The sequence below is a fragment of the Vipera berus genome (genome assembly GCF_964194415.1).
Source record: "Vipera berus genome assembly, chromosome: 2".
Classification (NCBI taxonomy): domain Eukaryota; kingdom Metazoa; phylum Chordata; class Lepidosauria; order Squamata; family Viperidae; genus Vipera; species Vipera berus.
The window spans coordinates 56,816,300-56,836,239 of NC_138203.1; the positions used below are offsets into that span (position 1 = coordinate 56,816,300).

The 19,940-nt window shown below is 38.8% G+C and overlaps 1 protein-coding gene across 1 annotated transcript in view; it reads left to right on the top strand.

Annotated features, from left to right (window-relative positions):
- The window catches only part of GRAMD2B (GRAM domain containing 2B), a 45,706-nt gene that overhangs the window by 2,893 nt on the left and 22,873 nt on the right, over positions 1 to 19,940 (top strand). The gene's annotated exons all lie outside the window — the stretch shown is intronic.

The following is a 19,940-nucleotide window of genomic DNA, read 5'->3' on the forward strand; positions in this document are numbered from 1 at the left end:
GGTTTTAAGTAGGCTAGTATTATGTATGCCTACTGTTTCTCTTGTCCCAAAGGTGCTTTTTCAAGAGGCAACTGGGCTTTCTTATTTTTCTTTGAAGACGTTTCGCTTCTCATCCAAGAAGCTTCTTCAGCTTAGAGCCAAAGAAGCTTCTTGGATGAGAAGCAAAACATCTTCAAAGAAAAACGTGAAAGGCCAGTTGCCTCTTGAAAAAGCACTTAAGGGACAATCACGACCTGGATGACCGAGAATCTCCACAGACATTTAGTGTTTTTCTTGAGAAGAAAAACATAGTGGGCCTTTACACTTCCATTCTAGGAACTGCAAAGGATGGGTTCCTTAGCTCAGACTTGTAGTTGACACACAGCTTTAGAAAGACATAAAAGAAACCTGTGGAACGCAAGAGTTAAAGGTCTGCTTTGAGAAAAGCTTTTGGATTTTGTTATGCTTGAGGAGGGGGCTAGAAGAAGGGTGATTGTTGGGTTCTTTTGTTGTTTTTTGATGGAACTCACATTTTTCATTTTGTAATTGATATACAGTATTATGTTTCCCTATTATTTCTTTGCATTGCTCATGAATAGACAGAATAAATAACAGAAAAGCAGAGTTGGAAGGGACCTTGGAGGTCTTCTAGTCCAACCCCTGCTCAAGCAGAAGACCTTATACCATTATGGACAAATAGCTGTCAAATCTCTTCTTAAAAACCTCCAGTGGTGGAGCACCCATAGCTTCAGAAGACAAGCCATTACACTGATTAATTGTTCTCACTGTCAGGAAGTAAAGATCGTTATAGTTGGCACAACCAAGCTCCATTTATGTTTAGTAGCTTTATGAAGCAGAACCTGGTCCAGAGCTTGTTAATTCTCACTGACATCATCAGCATCTATTCAAATTGCCAAATTCAATCCACTTCCCTTTATGGGAGGACGTAGATCTGATCCAATGTTGATTAAATCCCAATGAATTGCAAAAGGTGGACTTCAAAAGCAGTGCTATATCTCCTTTATACCTCAATAACTGAAATGCTAAAGCATTTCAATGAATAACTGACAAAGCAATAATAAAAAGGCACAGCAGTAAAAAGGACTTTATTATTACATTATTGTTGCTTTTAACCTTGTACACCAGCCAGATTCACTTTGGGTGTTGTGTGGCTTTATCAATTGTTTAATTATACTTTTTGTTATTTTCTAATAAATGGCTCTCCAGACAGATACGTTGGCCAAAGAGAGATAGGGGCAAGTCAATTATTTTGTAAAAATGAAGAGTGCTATCATAAAAATTAGGTGGTATAGATGCTAAAGAGGCAGGAAATGAAATACTTAATATGATGTTGCAACAAACATCTCCTCTTATATACTTGCAATGTTGCATGCAAGTACAAAAGGAGGAAACCCACATTTCATCATTTTGGTATCTATGTGTTCAAGAATGTATACCTGTGGTAAGAAAGCTGATCTATCCATTTGAATATCCTTTTGAAGTCAGTGGCTTCTGTATATTTTGACTTCAGAAATTTAAAAGGGGAAAGGGTCACAAATGCCAATTTCTATCCTGGATTTCACAGTTTTCTCTCTTTCTTTACCCTTTTAATAATCCACACAGGTAACAGGGGTGATCTGCAGCAACAGCAAGTCAGGATTTTCATAGCATTTCTCCAATTTGTTCTTGCCATTATAGCCTTGTTAAGATGAAATCCATTATGCAGAAAGCCATCACTTGTTTGAGAAAGAGAATGAATGCCTAACAGAGTCAGCTTGCATTAATTTATTGGGTAAAATCCTATAAAAGGAAGGTCAAATTAACTACGCAAAACCTAAAAAACTGCATGAGTTCTTGCGCATTTAGTTACCCTATTGTTTTAAATTAAATTATTTGCCCCACTGCTGTGAAAATTTTAACCATTCATGTTCGATTGCTGGCTTTGCACCTAGTCCAGTTGAAATTACTATCTCGAGTAAGCAATGCAACATTTTGTACTCTAGAGCAAATCATACCTTTTTGTTCCAAAGATTGCCAGTTTAATTTCAGATGTCATCTGAAGTGGCAGGTGCTTTCTCACTTTCGTTTTTCCTCTTATATTTTTCCTGACAGGTTGCATAAAGAAATAAACAGACAGTTAAGCTTTCATGTCGCCTTGGAAAAATGCATACACTTGCACACTTTGAAGCTCTTTTAGAGTGCTATATATTTTGATCAACAGGTTTCTACTGAGATTCAGTTCAGACCTGTCGTTGGAAACACATTTGATATACAACTCAGGATGAAACTACATTGTTTAAGGAAAATGTCAACAGGCCAGTGATTTCTAACAATAATAATTAAGAGTCAATATATTGTGGTGGGACATGAGTAAAATGAATAAATAAATGAGCAATATAATCCTCGATACTTAGGCTGCATGTTATACTTACATAAAAATAAACTCTATAAAATTCAGTAAGACTTGCCTGTTTTCTTGTAGGAACCTGTAACTGCCAGATTCAATATTGCAATTCCCAAAATGTGTACACAGTATAAAGCCAATTTTCATTTGCAGTAAGAGATTAGCAACATGGTATCTTTGCCCTATGTGAGGTTGATGGCCCATTTTTAAGTATTATTTTGGTTAAATGTGCAAACAATGGCGTCCTTCATAGGTATTTTCACAAATTAAATTAAAAATGATCAAATTAGAAATGGTTGTTGTAGTGCAGTCAATATTATGTTTTCAGATATGTCCATTTGCCTTTAAAAAGGCAGAATTGAGTTGATATTACGGAAAACTTTCTGGAAGGCAAAAAAGTAATGGGGAAATAGTAGCCTCTTCAGTTCACTGCTGGTAAATGAGTCAAAGTGATTACAAAAAGCCTAAGATCATTTTGTTACTCCCCTTAAATACTTTGCAATAGTTTTAAAAAACCTATTCACACTAAACATTTCAATGGCATATTTTTTTTTAATTTCATTTAATCATATCTGATCCTCAGAGACTGCCTGGACAAGGCCCTGCAGTTTTCTTGGCAAGGTTTTTCAGAAGTGGTTTGCCATTGCCTCCATTTTAGAGCTGAGAGAAAGTGACTGTCCCAAGCTGGCTTTGTGCCTTTGGTGGAACTAGAACTCAGACTCCCAGTTTCTAGTCAGATGCCTTAACCACTACACCAAACTGGCTCAGGTGGCCATATAAGTGTTCTAAATAAATCAATCAATGTGTCAAAAACCACAATTTATTTATTTATTTATTTATTTATTTATTTATTTATTTATTTATTTATTTATTTATTTATTTATTATATTTTTATACCGCCCTTCTCCCAAAGGACTCAGGGCGGTGTACAGGGCAATAAATATAAAAACAGAATACAAAAGTTAAAAAACAATTAAATATAATGCCCAAATTTAAAATTTAAAACAATAATTAAAAACATATTAAAACCCCAACCCTAACACATCAGACCAGGTCAGATTGCTCAAATAAATACGTTTTTAGATCGCGCCGGAAGGAGCGAAGGTCGGGGGCCATCCGGAGCTCAACCGGCAAGCGGTTCCACAGGTCTGGCGCGCCCACAGAGAACGCCCTCCCCCTGGGGGCCACCAATCAGCATTCTTTGATCGGAGGCACCCTGAGGAGGCCCTCTCTGTGGGAGCGCACTGGACGGAGGGAAGTTGACGCCGGCCGCAGGTGTTGCTGTAGGTAATCCGGACCCATGCCATGTAGGGCTTTGTAAGTAATTACCAACACCTTGAATCTCACCCGGAGGGCAACCGGCAGCCAATGCAGCTCGCGGAGCAAAGGTGTAACATGGGAGTATCGGGAAACTCCCAGTACAACTCGCGCGGCTGCATTCTGCACCAGTTGGAGCCTCCGAGTGGACTTCAAGGGCAGCCCCATGTAGAGAGCATTACAGTAGTCTAGACGAGAGGTCACGAGCGCATGAGTGACTGTACGCAAGGCATCCCGGTCCAGATAGGGTCGCAACTGGCGCACCAGGCGAACCTGGGCAAAGGCCCCCCTAGTCACAATGGAGAAAGTCCATTTGAAAAGTCAACAAATCAACTCTGATCATTTTCCATAGCTGAGTTGTCTTAAAATGATAATCTTCCGGGAAGGTATAATGAACTGAAGAAAGCTCTACAAAAGCAGCAAAGACCAAGGAACCAAGAAGCAGACCATTTTCTTGGAACTTCCTTAGATAAGGAGAAGACAGGAGATCACCCACATATATTCTGGACAGCTATTCCTCATGACCAGAATGCAGGGCACAGTTTTCTCTCAGTTTGAGCACTGGGTAATGGTAGGATTAGCTATCTTGCTCACAACCGCAGTAGAGACTTTCAAAGGCTCTAAGTTCATAAACCTCTAAGCTACCGGTATTAAAGCCCTTTGGAATGAGAAGTTTGAAAATATTGAATAAAATAAACCTTAAGAATTTAAATCGGAAATAAATAGCAAAACACTAAATAAGAGTTGGATCCTAGAAAGTTATAAACAGACTAAGGGGTCCAGATAAAATTGGAATATTAAAACTTTTTCAATAAGATTTTGGACTTAATTAACAGTTACCAGAAAAGAAACTCATCTGAAGGAAAACTTTAACCTTTTCTTATGTAAAAACCTTGCTTCCTTTCAGTTCTGTTTGCTATTCTTGCTGGAATAACAACTTATTGCAATAGATCAATGGTCAGGCCTCAGAGGTAAGGTGCACAATGAAGTAAATGCTCTAAAGCTCTTAATTTAATTTTACTTTTGGTAACTCACTTGTTGTTGTTAGCTGCGAAGTCGTGTCCGACCCATCGCGACCCTATGGACAACGTTCCTCCAGGCCTTCCTGTCCTCTACCATCTTCTGGAGTCCATTTAAGCTCACGCCTACTGCTTCAGTGACTCCATCCAGCCACCTCATTCTCTGTCGTCCCCTTCTTCTATTGCCCTCAATCTTTCCCAGCATTAGGCTCTTCTCCAGTGAGTCCTTCCTTCTCATTAGGTGGCCAATGTATTTGAGTTTTAGCTTCAGGATCTGGCCTTCTAAAGAGCAGTCAGGGTTGATCTCCTCTAGGACTGACCGGTTTGATCGCCTTGCAGTCCAAGGGACTCGCAAGAGTTTTCTCCAGCACCATAGTTCAAAGGCCTCAATTCTTTGGCGCTCAGCCTTTTTTATGGTCCAACTTTCACTGCCATACATTGCAACTGGGAAGACCGTAGCCTTGACTATACGCACTTTTGTTGACAGGGTGATGTCTCTGCTTTTTAGTGTGCTGTCTAGATTTGCCATGGCTTTCCTCCCCAGGAGCAAGCGTCTTTTAATTTCTTGGCTACAGTCCCCATCTGCAGTGATCTTGGAGCCCAGGAAAATAAAATCTGTCACTACCTCCATTTCTTCCCCATCTATTTGCCAGGAATTGAGAGGGCCGGATGCCATGATCTTGGTTTTCTTAATGTTAAGTTTCAACCCAAGTTTTGCACTCTCCTTCTTCACCCGCAACAAGAGGCTCTTTAGTTCTTCTTCACTTTCTGCCATTAGAGTGGTATCATCTCACTAGAAGAATGTTAATCTTTGTCATCAACTTTAAAAGTGGGGATTCCAAGCTTTCTACCTACAGTATATCCTAATAAGTACAGTTGGGGCTTCCAGTCTTCAAGGTCCCATAAATCAAATCTGAGAACATCATTAGTGTAAATGAAAAATGTGTTTGGTTTAAATGAAGACCCTTGCAGTACAAGTCTACAAACATAAAGACTTTTATTTTTATTTAATCTAAAGCCAGTGCAGCTAGATTTCAGCATTGGAAATTGTACCATACGCATCTTCTCTGCAGTCAGCAGCAATCCTGATGCAAAAGCTACAGCAGACTTTTCCATTTGCTTCATAACAATATAGATTCTCATCCCCCAAAAGTTGTTAACATTATCTCAGAATCTGTGAAACTGTTTCATTGCTGAATAAGAAAAAGCCAAAGTTCTTTCTTTGAAGAGCAGTTATGGACAGATTAATAAATAATACACAATGCTTTCCTCATAGCCAATATTTCCATAGATTTATTCAGGGATAGCAAAAGGAAAGTGGGGAATCTTGTAGGACAGTGGTTCTCAATCTTTTCTTCACCATAGATCCTGTTTAAATACCTTTTGTGGGCTCATACACACCAAGATTTAAATCATAACATTTCTTCAAGCCTTTGTGGACCCACTGTGATCATATTGTGGCCCACCCAGGGGTCACAAGGAGATTTGTGCGCATAACTGGAATTTCATTTCAGTATACATGCTCCTTGTTGACTGGTTGATTATGTGCCATTGAGCTATTCCTAACAACCACATGGATTTTCTGCTTTTATTAAATGATTTTTTTATTAAAGAAGGTGTTTACCAAGTAAAAACAATACTTTTTTTTTAAAAAAGTAAAGAAAAATGAAAGTGATAAGAAAGAAAAAGTCAAGTAAAGAAATAATAAAACAGTAAACATATAAAGAAGGAGCTTCCAATCTTTAAAGCAGTTATAAATGTATTTATATTTTATCCTGTCTCTCTAAGGTTATAGACAAATTTTCTGCTTAATGAACAGAAGTTATATTCTGTATATGGAATATTCAGCATGATTGAATAATTTAATAATACATTTAATAATATATCACCTGGATACAATGTGACTGGTAATGATTTCAAAGTCAAACCAAGCTTCATATTTATAAATTTGGTTTCTTACATTAATTAGGTCTACCAGATACAAAAATTGGGATGAAGCAGCAGCAAAGAGACAGAAAACTATCTCCTATACTGTCATTTAGTGATCTTTGGGATTTTTGCACCCCTGATCTGGACAATTATTGTTATTAGTCTTTATTTAACCAAATAGAAAAAAACCAAAAGCAATATGTCTGTCTGTGAATATTAAAGTCTGTGTCAAAATCAAATTAATGACTTATTCCCATAAAAAAATTAGGTCATCACAAAAACATAATGTTTGCACAAGACACCAGCTGCCTGCAATTAGTGCAGGTTCGCATCCCACCAGGCTCAAGGTTGACTCAGCCTTCCATCCTTCCGAGGTAGGTAAAATGAGGACCCAGATTGTTGGGGGCAATAAGCTGACTTTGTAATAATGCCGCTTGGGGTGTGTGTGAAAGCCCTAATAAGCAGGCATATACATAGAATGAAGGCTACTGCTAAGCTTGTAAGCCGCCCTGAGTCTTCGGAGAAGGGCGGGATATAAATGGAATTAAAATAAAAATAAAATAAAATTTGATAATCAATTCTAAAAAAAACTAACTGCTTCCAGAACTAGGAGTACCCCTAGTCCAAACTGAGCTCTTAATAAATGCAAATAGTGTAAATATTATCAGTGGACAGCCAAAGCAAACAACATTTGTCCTTCAACAGATGAAATGATAAACATTAACCATTTAATAATTGGTCTAAAGTTCACTAAAGGTGCTATGTAGGAATATCGACCCAATAAAAACTGCTCACGGCAAATAGATCTGCTCACAATTGTCAAATTTGCACTCAACCTTCTTATCTCAGTTGTCCTTGATAGCATAAAATAGGTGGGTTTTAAAAAGTTAAAGTCCTAGTTTGTCCTAAGACTGGTATCTGTAATTTAATAGTTCATTGTGAAATAGTATATTGAAGTTAACTTGAAGTTTCCCAGATTACTAAAACAAGATTGAGGCAAGACACAGCCACAACCACAATCCTCATTATAATTCAGCTAAACCAAGATTAACCAGATTAATGGATACCTAGAATCTAAGGAATCAATATTTTGTATCAGGTAAGATTTCAGTCTACAAAACTAATAAGGATATCTTAACAAAAAAATATATTTCTGTCCATAATAGAAGAAGGTATGAAACAGGGGAAAGTGTTCTATTCAACTGGCTTCTATGTTCATGTATTTATAAGAAAATTGTTCAGGTTTCAGCTTATTTTACACTATATCTTCACATTTAAGGGTCTAGCCTGCATTTCTGTCAGTTTTTCTCCTGCAATAGGATGATTATAGGCAAATAGAATTTCTTCTGAATATATACTTTTAAGCCCAGGTATTTATGTAATTTTCATCTTTAAAACAGTCTTGTATATCATAGTTCAGAACAAGAAGAAGCAAAGAAGAGGGTTACTTAAATTATTATTTCTGCTGGCCAAAATAAATATAATGTATTTGTACTGTATGAGTACAGGGGAAAATAATGAACAGTCTTCCTGATAATAAAGTGTACAAATTGGCAGTGGAAGTATAATTACTAAACATTTGAATGTGTATTTGCAGGAGTCTTTAGTAGGGAGTACTCTGAATCCAAAAATACAATAAATGTCATGCCTTAGGACTAATACAAAACACAACAGGTAATACAAACCTAAATATATTTATTCAACAGTAAATCTTGTTAGAGATCAAACTTGATTTGGGTGACAATATTATATAATGGAGTAAAAGCACCTTTAAGGAGTTAAACGGCCTAAGGGTGTGGCTGTAATTATTCCACATAAAAGAGAGTTAGATGTTACACGTAGTTGCTCTTGTATATGTGTTTGATGTTAGTGTTTGGATACCTCTTGTTCTCTTGTTTGCTAACTTGATATTTATTCTCTCAAGAATCAACTGCTTGCTACAGTGTATATTGTTTTTGATATTGGTAAGCAGCTTTTGTATTTTGATACTATGTTTTTTATGGACTGACTTTTATGTGCATGATACTGGATTGATACTTGGACTATTTCTTACTGTGTTTCCTTTTGTTGTCTGAGTAAAAATAAGTTATAAAACTCATGTTAGTGCATTACTGTTTGCCTAAAAGTCCCAGTACAACTTCCACTGTGTATTAATAATACTCTGTTAAACAAACCATTTTTTCAACAACATATTCTAACAAATCTCACTGATGGGAATTTTTCCCAGGTAGGTATCTGTATGATTGCATCCGGTCTGTACATACTTAAGGGCACTTGCTTCTGAATAGATATGTGTCAAATTGAGCAGTATGTTTTTTCACCTGTTAAGCAATAAATTAAGCACAATTTACTCAACCAAACAAATGTAACTTTTCTGTTGAAGGCATTTCCTCGAATGTTGCTTCACTCAACATTGCATCTTTCTGCTTTAGAAGTATGACTGTTTCATGTCATCTTGTTCTGAGGAGGCTTGAGTAAAATTGTAGTTTAACATTGTCCAGCCTAGTACTTCTGCATGTGTTGGGTCTTCCCAGTATTACGGAGTTCAACGAAAACACGGAACACATTAAGACATCAAATTTATCATCATTAAAATGATATGTTTTTCTTGGCATTTGTGATTAGCATTTTGTTAAGAATTATTCTCAAATACTCTCGTAATCAGGAGCTAATGAATTAAAGCTTGTCTTTAATATGATGTGAGGAAACATCAGCCTTCAAGAAAAAAAATGGACTTTTAGTTTATCTATTTAAGGTGCCCTGTTAAGCAGAATTTTATTTATCCACTTGTCTGCCTCTCTACCTATTGTCTTGAGATTTTTAAACACTCACTTCCATTTGTACATATAGATGAGAGTAGTGTATTAGCAAAAAAAAAATAACTAACAAAGGTTACTAAATTTACTGAACCTATCTTTCATTATAAAGTTTTCAATGTCTTTTGATAATTTTTCAGCTAAAGCAATTTCTAAAGGTTTTAAACTTCACCAGATTTAGTGAATTATGTGTCTTTTTTAATACAAGTTTTATTAATTTTCTGATATTACATTCACATATTTGAAAAGCAACATGGTGGCTGGGTAGTAGTAATTCAATTACATACAGATATCATTAGTACAGATTTCAAATTGCTACCATAAATATTTCCTCTCTTTTTCCTTTCATATATACTGTTTATTTGTAAATTAAAAGACAAGTTTTATCCTATCCATCACATAGAAAATAACTTTCTTACATATATTCATAGTTTTTACACCTTTTCTAACTGTTTTAACATAAAATCTTTTAGACAATCAATGACCTAATAGATTTTTCAATTTTAATTTCCACTAACATTTAGATTTAACGTTTGATATTTATCATTCCCAAGATTTTTAGTATACTCCCAATTCACCTATCACCATTCCTCACAAAATCTAATATTCAAAATACACATCCTGTTTACTTAACTTCTCACCCTCTATGTCAAGAAGTTAAGGATACAATATGATATCCTTCCTTTTTGCTAATTTTCAGTTGTTGTTTTTTAAGTAATAATCAAAATTTCTTTTTATTTCAGTATTTAATGCTTCCTCTCTTCCTCTTTATATCTGCTGTTTCTTGCTTAAACTGATAATTTTCGTTTTTAACATTCCATATAGACCTACCGTATATACTTGAGTATAAGCCGACTCGAGTATAAGCCGAGACCCCCAATTTCACCCCCAAAAACTGGAAAAAGTTGTTGACTCAAGTATAAGCCGATCCGCCGTTCTGCAAGCCTCTGCCGCCAGCAGAGGCTCGATCCGCCATTTTGCAAGCCTGAATACACAGGAATACCCTGTGTGGCCGTGGCTCTCGGGGAAGCCCTGGCTGTCCGCTTCCTCGCTCCACGCTGCCATTCGGGGCCCATGCGTTCCCCGGGCAAATCGCGGCGCCCAGCAGGCGAGGAAACACGCCCGCTCCAGTCGCCCCCCCTTCCCTCAGGAGACGCAAAGCAAGTGACCGCCCGGAGCTTACCGAGGACTTGCTTCGGTGCTTCCAGGATCGCGCGCACCTCTCCCAAGCTGCCGCCGTCCGGAGACCTGCCGAAGTTTGGGGAGGTTTGGGGAGGTGCGCGCGCACCTCCCCAAACCTCCCCAAACGTCGGCAGGTCTCCGTTCCTCTGCGCCCTGCCTGCCTGCTTCTTTCCACACCGGAAGGAAGCAGGCAGGCAGGGCGCGGAGGAACGGACACCTGCCGACGTTTGGGGAGGTTTGGGCGCCTCCCCAAACCTCCCCAAACGTCGCCGGGTCTCCGTTCCTCTGCGCCCTGCCTGCCTGCTTCTTTCCACAGCGGAAAGAAGCAGGCAGGCAGGGCGCGGAGGAACGGACACCTGCCGACGTTTGGGGAGGTTTGGGCGCCTCCCCAAACCTCCCCAAACGTCGCCGGGTCTCCGTTCCTCTGCGCCCTGCCTGCCTGCTTCTTTCCACAGCGGAAAGAAGCAGGCAGGCAGGCCGCGGAGGAACGGACACCTGCCAACGTTTGGGGAGGTTTGGGCGCCTCCCCAAACCTCCCCAAACGTCGCCGGGTCTCCGTTCCTCTGCGCCCTGCCTGCCTGCTTCTTTCCACAGCGGAAAGAAGCAGGCAGGCAGGGCGCGGAGGAACGGACACCTGCCGATGTTTGGGGAGGTTTGGGCGCCTCCCCAAACCTCCCCAAACGTCGCCGGGTCTCCGTTCCTCCGCGCCCTGCCTGCCTGCTTCTTTCCGCTGTGGAAAGAAGCAGGCAGGCAGGGCGCAGAGGAACGGAGACCCGGCGACGTTTGGGGAGGTTTGGGGAGGTGCGCGCGCACCTCCCCAAACCTCCCCAAACTTCGGCAGGTCTCCGGACGGCGGTGGCTTGGGAGAGGTGCGCGCGATCCCGGAAGCACCAAAGCCTCGGCCGCGCACAAGTCCTCGGTAAGTTTTTTTTTGTTGACTGGAGTATAAGCCGAAGTGGAATTTTTCAGCCCAAAAAGTGGGCTGAAAAATTCGGCTTATACTCAAGTATATACGGTATTTATTACTTTCAACAATACGTTTTTAGCTTATCTACATTATTCACCTTTACATGACCTTTATGCACAAATCTATATTCAGATTAGATATTAGTATATATACTGCTAAATTTTAATGACCAAATTTTTTTCTTTATCTCAGTTCATAACAATGTCTTCTGTTCAACATACACATCTTATCTATTTAAGTACATTTTGTTTCACATTTCAGTAAGATGGTCGAAACTCCATTCTTCTTGAGTCTTATTCTAGCTTTTTTCCTTTGCCAAATCATCTTCCATGTCTTTGTTTTTGGATCATCGAACCAATCTCTTTATAATATCATGTATATTAATTGATATTGGCAAAACCATCCGATCGCCATTTTTTTGAGAGGACTTGTAGGTCTAGTGGGTCGTCTCTTTATTCTTCCATATCAACATAGTTGTTCTGAATTGTTTGTCTTCTCATCCAACTGTTCTTTTTCTAGATCCTCTAGTTCCTTCTGAGTTGTATAAGAAACCTTTTCCTTTTTCCAGGCTGTCAATGTCTTTTCTGGATTTTCAAATATCAATATTTGTTTTTTTTTTATTGAAAAGTTTTATCATACATTTTATCTTTAACAAACCCCCCTACCCCTCCCCTATCCCTCCCTCCTTACCCCTCCCCCCCTCCCCCCCGACTTCCCAGAGCTAAGTACAAGGTATAAAAAACAAAAAAAAGAATCATAAACAACCATATGCTAACAACCGTAAACTCTAAAATCTATCACTCTCTAGCTCATATAGGATAACTACAAACACTATTAATATAAAATATATTAAAAAAAAAGAAAAAAAAGGAGAAAAGAAGGGAAGACTTATTCAAATGCTACATGAAACTTTTTAGTCCCATATTTGTTCTGGATATACTCAATCCATTTTCTCCACTCCATAATGTAACGTTCTTGCGAGTGATCTTTCAAATAAGCCGATATCTTTGCCATCTCTGCCAGGTCAGAAACCTTTAAAGTCCATTCTCCTATAGTCGGCAGTTCCTCCTTCTTCCAATACTGACCTATTAAGAGTCTTGCTGCCGTAATTAAATTCAACATCAACTTAGTGTCCACAACTGTAGCATCTGTAATTATTCCCAACAAAAAAAGTTGCGGACAAAACTTTATCCTCTGTTTAAAAATCTTCTGCATGCTCCACCAGACTTTTATCCAAAAAGCCTTAACCTTTTTACAAGTCCACCATATGTGAAAATATGTTGCGTCTTCGTCACCGCACCTCCAACATTTAGGCTGATAATTCGGATACATACTTGCAAGCTTTTTAGGATCTAGATGCCATCTATAAAACATTTTGTAAAAATTCTCTCTTAGATTTTGAGCTTGTGTAAATTTTACGTTCCTCACCCAAATCCTTTCCCATGTATCCATTGTAACTACTTCTTGAATATTTTGGGCCCATTTAATCATACAATCTTTAACAAGCTCTGTTTCTGAGTCAATTTCTATCAATGCAAGATATATCCGTTTGATATGTGCGGGACCCTGATTTCTAATTTGTTTTATCAAATTTTCATCAGTCATTGTAAAACCAATTTTCTGGTCTTCTTTCCACCTGGCCCGTAGCTGAGTATATTGAAACCAATTTTGAACAACCTTCTCTTCTCGCAAGAGGCTATATGATTTCAAGCTCCAGACATTTCTTTCCAAGCTCAGAATCTCCTTGTACGTAGTCACATCATGTTTGAAACCAGCATGTATATTTTCTATTGCGTGTTTTGGACTTGCCCACAGTGGTATTTTACAATCTAGCTTATGTCTATACTTCTTCCAAACTCTCAACAATGCCTGTCTTAGAATATGCACTCTAAACACATTGTCTACCTTCTTGTCATACAACAAATATGCATGCCAGCCAAAAAACAAATCGTGGCCCTCAAGATTTAATAATCTCTCTTGTGTCAAATTAATCCAATCACTTATTCCTACTAATGCAGCAGCTTCATAGTATAGTTTAAGATTGGGCATTTTAAGACCACCTCTCTCACGAGTATCCTGCATAATCTTAAGTTTAACTCGTGGCCTTTTCCCTGCCCAAACAAATTTATTGATACCTCGCTGCCATTCCTCCAAATTAGAATCTTTCTTAAGAATCGGTATCATTTGAAATAAAAATAGAAATTTAGGCAGGACGTTCATTTTCACTGCTGCGATCCGTCCCAACAAGGACAATTGCAATTTTTCCCAACTCTCCAATTCTTTTTGAATTTTCCCCCACAGTTTTTCATAATTATTTTTATATAACTTTGTATTAGAGGGTGACAAAAGCACCCCCAAATATTTTACCCTTTTAACAATCTCAAATCCAGTTAATCCTTCTAAGAGAGCCTTTTGCGAAACTGTCATATTTATAGCCAGAATTTTGGTTTTCTGTATATTAACTTTAAATCCAGAAACCTTCCCGTATTGTGTTATTATCTCCATCAGGTCCACAACAGAGTTCTCTGGCTGGGTCACTGTAACAACCAGATCATCTGCGAATGCTCTCAATCTATAATCCTGATCTCTAATTTGTATGCCCTTAATTTTTTCCGAATTCCGTATTTTAACCAATAATATCTCTAATGTTAATACAAATAACAAGGGCGATAACGGACACCCTTGCCTTGTGCCCTTCTCAATATTACATGCTTCTGTCAGACTATTATTAACTATAATTCGGGCAGCTTGTTTTTGATATAATGCCCTAATCGGTTGTAAAAAAATTTCCCCAAAATCCATTTTGTCTAAGACTCTCATCAAAAACTGCCAATTCAATTGATCAAAAGCTTTTTCAGCATCTAGAAAGATTAGCGCCGCAGGGATCTGGTTGTTCCTTTCCAAAAACTCTAACACATCAACTATATGCCTCACATTATTTTTCATTTGCCTACCACTAATAAACCCCGTTTGGTCCCCATGAATCACCTGTTGCAGAACCCTCATCAGTCTATTAGCCAACACCTTACCAAATATCTTGTAATCTGTATTTAAAAGCGATATCGGTCTATAATTTTTAACTTGAGTAGCATCTTGGTCTTCCTTCGGAATCAGGGAAATAAAAGCTGTTCTCCAAGACGGTGGCACCTTTCCCCCCCTCTGGATTGTCTGGAACAGTTCCTTTAACGGTTTCATCATCTCTAATTGTAAATTTTTATAATAAGCCGCAGACAAACCATCCGTACCTGGTGCTTTATCCATCTTCAATTCCTTAATTGCTGTAAAAATTTCTTCTTCTGTAATTAATTGATTAATCCCCTCTTTTTGTACTTGCGTAAGAACCGGGATGCTAGCATTCTCCAAATATATATCAATGTCTTTTTCATTAATCTTCTCCTTAGCATATAATTTAGAATAAAAATCCACAAAAGCATCCTTAATAAGGTCCTGTTGAAACACAACCCTTCCTTTATGCTCAATTTTGTCTATATTAGAAGCCCTTTGCTTTTTCCTCAATCTATAAGCTAACCATCTACCTGGTTTGTTGGCGTTGCAAAAGGTATTATGCCTGGCAAACCGCAAATTGGTTGCCACTTGGTCAGCCATTAATTTATCAAATTGTCCTCTTAACAGTTTAATAGCCTCCTTAATCTTCACATCCTCTGAATTCAAAATCAAAGCCTTTTCTTTTTCCTTTATTTCATTCTCCAGTTCTTTCCTCCTAGCTTCCACAGCACGTCTATGTTTATTATTCATATATATCAACACCCCTCTCATATAGGCCTTACTAGCATCCCAAACCATGTCCATAGAGGTGCCCTTATTCATATTAATTTCAAAAAAATCCTTCATCCGCTGTTTGCATTCTTCCACATTTCTCTGATTTCTAAACAAATTCTCATTTACGCGCCACGAGCGCCTATCTCTATTCTCCTTATCAATCTCTAGCCAAACTGGGCTGTGATCAGAAATAGTTCTTGCACAAATCTTCACCTTCTTAGTCCTTAAAAAAAATCATTAGTCAACAAAATAAAATCAATCCTAGAAAAAGATTGATGTCTGTCAGAAAAAAAAGTATAGTCCTTTTCCTGCAAATGTCTCTCACGCCAAATATCTCGCAGTTCCAAGTCATCCTTCATTTCAAAAAAGGATTTAGGCAGTCTAGCATGACTTGGGACGCGCTTAAAAGCTCCAGCCTTGTCCATCTGTACATCCAAAACACCATTCCAATCCCCCATAAAAATAAAAGATTTATAATCCAACTGGGTAAGCTTTGTATGAAGTAAACTAAAAAAGTCAGCTTGTTGTTGATTAGGAGCATATAATCCAACTAAAAGCGTCTTTTTACCTTCTAGCAGCAGCTCTATCATAACGTATCTTCCATGCTTATCTGCTTCAATTAAGTCTGCTGTTAAGGCACTTTTAACATAAACAACCACTCCATTTTTCTTATTCATTGCAGAAGCAGCAAATTGCGTACCCAGCCTTGAGTTCGATAAATACTTTTGATCCACAACCCTAATATGCGTTTCTTGCAAACATATAACATCTATCTTGAATTGTTTTAAATATTGAAAAACTTTCTTCCTCTTCTGTGGTGAATTTAGTCCATTAACGTTCCAAGTTAAAAATTTAGTTGCCATGCATATCATCCCAAAGCTCTTGGAGCACTGCTTTGATAGGACTATCTTCTTTAGGCCGTGCTCCTCCCACTGCTTGGCTGTAAGTACGTTGTGGAAGTTCCATAGACTTCTGCTGATCTTGTTCTTTTGTTTTTTTTGATCGTTTTAAAGCAGCACACGTCACCCTCTGCTCTCTAGGATCATCCAAAGAAGTTGTAGCTTGATCTCCTCCAGCACCATTCTCCTCTGTCTGTCCATCTTCAGCCTTTTGATGTTCTCCTTCTCCAGATCCGTTTGCAGCTTCCAGAAGTGATAATGAGGTTGCTTTTAAAACGTTATTGTAAAAATCACGCGCCTGCATCACAGTAACCAGACGGTACCTTTTACCTTCATGCATCACCATCAACCCAACTGGAATCTCCCATCTGAACCTTATATCTCGTTGCTTGAGCTCTTGCACAAGAAATGTAAAATCCTTCCTCCTCCTTAAAATCTTTGGAGGGATTTCTTTTAGAACCAAAACTTCTTGATCAGCAATCACCACTTTAGAATCATAGGCAGCTTGTATAACTTCATCTCTAATTTCCCTCTTTGCAAAATAAACCACCACATCTCTAGGCAGCTTTCTCTGTCTAGCAATCCATGAATTCACACGAAACACTTTATCCATGCCTCCCTTTATTTCAGATGCTGGCTGATTCAATACCACTTCCAGAGCCTCAGAAATCAGCTGCTTTAAATCTTCCTTAATATTCTCTTTTAAGCCTCTGATTCTAACAGCAAACTGCATCTGGTAATATTGAGCAAGACTCAATTCTCTGTCCATTTTGTCTCTTAAATCTTCATTCTCCAATACTTTTGCTTCTAATATAGCATTCTTTTGAGTCAAATCTTCCACTTTTTCATCCAGATCTTCCACACATTCAGCCACTTTATGCACTGAAGACAAAATGTCTACCTTCATCACACTGAACTTCTGTTCCATCCTCTCTTCCATTCTCTCCTCCAATTTCTCCAATTTCTCCTCCATCTGTGCAAATTTATCACCCATTGATTCCAAAATTACCTGGGCATGTTTTTCAAGAGCATCTTGTAAATGCTTCGGTGTCAATACATCAGGAGGATGCAACGCCTGCAATGATGATTGTTGCACCGGAGAGGTTCCACCACTCCGAAGAGTTTTTGGGGGAGGTTTAGCCACCATCTTTTACTTTCACTTGTGACGCACTTTCACTTTAAGTTTAAAAAGTCCATCAAGCTCGAGAGTAAAATATAATAATCCTCTTCACCTTTTCTTCTTGTACCGCTCTGCCTGCTCCTTTTATTCCATAGTCCTTCCTTCAGGCAGGGGTGGTCGCAAACGCCTGGCTCTGCTCCAAGAAATCCGGAGCAGAGACGCTGACCAGCTGGGAGTGACCCAGGCTACGGGGGAGTTCAATCCTTCAGCTGCCCAAGCTACAAGCTCAGGCGGCCCCGGAGAACTCGACCCCTACCTGGGGCCTCACCCCCTCCTCTTCTCCCGAGGAGGGGGCTTCAAATTCACCCGAACAGCTGATCGGCGCTGTTTCGGGTGAAAATTACTCAGCTGAGCCGCGGGCAGCCCGGGAAGGCTGTCTCCGGCGCCGCGCAGCCACTGGAAGTCCCCAAATATCAATATTTGTTTAATAGTAGATTCTTCTGTCATGGTACTTGAATGCTTCATTTTTTTTCTATTGTATTTTGTATAGATGGTTCTTTAATTGTGGTCAAAGTTTGGGCTTTCATATGTGGGCTGTCTTCTTGTTCCTTCACATAGCCTCTTAGTATTTCATTGGTTGTGGTAAGAATTTGGATTGGTGTTTTTAACATAGCAAGTGTTTGTTGATCTTCATCCGTAAATAAATTTTGTTTCTGGTCTTCTTCCATGTTGGTATTTTAAACTAAAGGCTTTACACTTAGAAAATCCAAAAGAAAGATTTTTTTTTTCTAGATAGGGAACACAAAGCCTTTCACAGCTGTTGTTTCAAAGTTCTCAAGGTTATGTATCTTATCTATTTCCCTAGGCAGTCAGCCAGGCCCCTTTTAAAGCTTCCCTTTGAGTCCCAAAGTTCTCTTAATCTTTTTAGTTTTTCTTTCTTTTTGTCATAAGAAAGAATCCAGATTTCCAACATGCTTTGAGAAATAAAGTTCCAATTGCGATTCAGTTACTTTTTCAACGTTTAAAACGCCCCTGGGTATTTAGTCGCTGCTCTTTCTGGAGGGAGGGCTGAAATCCCCCTTCCCTCACCGCAGGGGGGAAAATGCTTAGCAGCTTAAAGAGGTACAGAAAGTAGTTAGGGTGTAAAAGAGGTAGATCTCACCCAGTCTCTTCTGCGCTTCTGCGCTGCTTTATGAATTGACTGGTGGAAAATGGGCTGGGCTGTTCACAGCCTAGGGATGAGCCATTATGGATGGTCCTTTCGTCTGCCGGTTTGGAGGGATTGCCAGGTCCAGTGGGAGAGTTGTGGCTCTCCCGTGATCCAGCGAGCGCCTCTCCTTGCTGGTCGCCTCTTCAGGGTGACTTTTGGCCCTTTTCAGGGCTCCCCAGCGATGTGAAACTGGATGGGGGAGAGAGAACAAGTCTTCCAGCCAGCCATAGCGGCTGCATGGCAAACCGGAAATCGAATTATGTGTCTTACAGCTCACAATTAGAGCTAAATAATTTTCTTTCCTGGATCATTCTATATAGATTAGGCAGTTTAGACAACATAGCAGATTCAAAATTCATTATAAATCTTCAGCTCTTTTTATTTCTTTTGTCTGAAAACACCGATTAACCAGGTTTTGACTAAAAACACTAATTAACTGAATATTGCTGTTAATTAACTGAATATTGCTGTTAAATATATATACACAGAGATACCCACCTACCTACCTACATATAGTAATTCTTTTTTCACCCTAACTAGCTCTATCTACAGAAGCTGCAATTTATATTTTACCAACAGATTCTGCATTTTGGAAGAAATCACATAGAAAGGTGTGGAAGGAGTTATTTCCCAATGATCTATAAGGGCCAATTATGGAATTAAACTGCTAAAATACAAAAAAATTGGAGTACCCCTGCAGCCAGATTCTATTTAAGCTAGTCATTTCTGAAATCAACTAATTACCTCAATAGATTCCCAAAAGCAGCCTGTCTTTCTATTGCAATTTAAATATCTTTTGCATGATTTGGGATTTTGAACTCTGCCTATGCTATTACAAACTGAAAAAAATCATTTTGGAAAATATTGCTAGGACAGCAGCTCTGTACAAGCTCTGTGAGGTATGAATAAAAGGGGATCATATCCCAAAAACAAAGGCTGTAGGTATCTGGTAAGATCCACAATGATATCATACATACTCTGATATCATCATGCAAGTGATAAAGATTATGTACCGGTAATTTACTTCTGTCACAACAGGACACATGAGGTCGTTTGCTCTCTTGCAGAGACATCAATGCTTGTAGGTTTTGTCATCGCTTATTTATATGGCTAGTTCTTCCAAACAAGTCAAATCGTTCAAAAATGACTGGTCTTTCCACCTAGAAAATATTTTAACAGAAACAATGATGATAATATTCTCAAATAGCAGTAGTAATAGGCAGATTTCATAATTGGCTATTTTCTTTCCTTTCCCCCTGCCATGCATAAAAGAGTTTATCTACAGCATGTCAGTATTAAAGACTTACTATCTCAGGGG